The 1,582-nt window shown below is 41.3% G+C and overlaps 1 pseudogene; it reads right to left on the bottom strand.

The window, feature by feature from the left end:
* Nucleotides 1-865: 865 nt before the first annotated feature.
* Nucleotides 866-1,528, bottom strand: LOC110311768 (annotated as a pseudogene).
* Nucleotides 1,529-1,582: the final 54 nt, after the last annotated feature.

The raw sequence follows: 1,582 nt of genomic DNA, 5'->3' as shown, positions 1-1,582 counted from the left end.
TCTTTCCAGTGATGGCAGACTAGGCCATCTTTCGATACATATGCAGCTAGAGACAAGAGCTCCGGGGTACTGGTTAGTTCATCATGTTGTTCCCCCTATAGGGTTGCAGATCCCTTTAACTCCTTGGGTACTTTATCTAGCTTCTCCATTGGGAGCCCTGCGATCCATCCAATAGCAGACTGTGAGCATCCACTTCTGTGTTTGCTAGGCCCCGGCATAGGATTCTACTGTTCTTAAGACTTCGTTTTTGCTCATTGCCAACTATTTGAATTTGTCACATCCCATGTTTCAATATTTTGTCTGATACTCTACTAATGATAGTTGTTAAGAGAGTCATTGCTGGGTTTGGTTGTGCCCACCTGTAACCCTAACACTGGGGCGGTAGAGGCAGAAGGAACATGAGTTTAGCTATATGGTGAGTACAAATCCTGACACTGTCTTCAAAAGAAGAAAAAAAAAGTTAATTCTATTTTTAATGTATAAAATACAATGTATGGTTCAAACTAATTGCACAATGGATTGAACTGTTTGAGTGTTTGAGTGTTTAAGTAGAAGACACTACACTATTTCCTTACATGGCAGCGATATTGATTGAAGTTATCCTGATTTTTTTTTCTCAGAATTCACGTTTGATAGATACTTAAAAAAAGAAGAAAAAAGAATTAACAGGCTATTTTCTGTGACTTATAGAAGATGGTCTGCCCAAAACACAGCTCAGACCGTTACCAATAGTGGAAGAAAGGCTATCTATCCCCAGCCCTGTAGGAAAGGCTTATCTGGAATCACACCACATCATGTGTTTAAGCATGAGTAGAGTACAAGAGAGTTTCTTCTGGCTGCTCAATGCTGCCTGGCAGAAAAGTGCTCACTTCTGCTTAGAGAAATACTCTTTGCTCTTATTGACATCAGGCTTGATGGTATCACTGCCAGGTTTCCAGCCAGCTGGGCACACTTTACCATGTTTGTCAGTGAACTGGAAGGCCTGGACTAGTCATATAATCTCATCCACAGAGCACCAACGGGAAGATTGTTTATTGTTATCTGTCGAAGGATACCTTTATCATCAATTAAAAAAAGGCCCCTGAAAGAGATACCTTCTTCAGCCTTTAAAACTCCATAATCCTGAGCAATGGTGCGCTTAGGATCTGATATTAAGGGAATGTTCATGGGTCCCAATTCTCCTTGTTTCTTGGGTGTGTTAATCTATGCCAGATGACAGAAGTGAGAATCCACAGAAGCTCCAATCACTTGGCAGTTGAGTTTCTTAAATACATATGCTCTATCACTGAGAGCAATGATCTCCGTGGGACATACAAAAGTAAAGTCAAGAGGGTAAAAGAAGAACACAACATATTTTCCTTTGTATTCACTTAGGCTGGTATCTTTGAATTGTCCATCTGGCATAAGAGCTGTAGCTTTGAAGTTGGGAGCAGGATACCCAATTTTTGCATTTCCTGAAGACATCTTGCTATCAGCAGGGTCGAGCCACAGGTCTCACAAACAGAAAGATCCGTGAGAACGCAGGAATAGGTCGCCCCTATCCTGAAATATTGAATGCCCTTTCTTTAGCATCCCTGTCAGT

The sequence above is a fragment of the Mus caroli genome, chromosome 16 (genome assembly GCF_900094665.2).
Source record: "Mus caroli chromosome 16, CAROLI_EIJ_v1.1, whole genome shotgun sequence".
Classification (NCBI taxonomy): Eukaryota; Metazoa; Chordata; class Mammalia; order Rodentia; family Muridae; genus Mus; species Mus caroli.
Note: the sequence above shows the minus strand (reverse complement) of the source record. Positions and strands in the feature narration are given on the sequence as shown.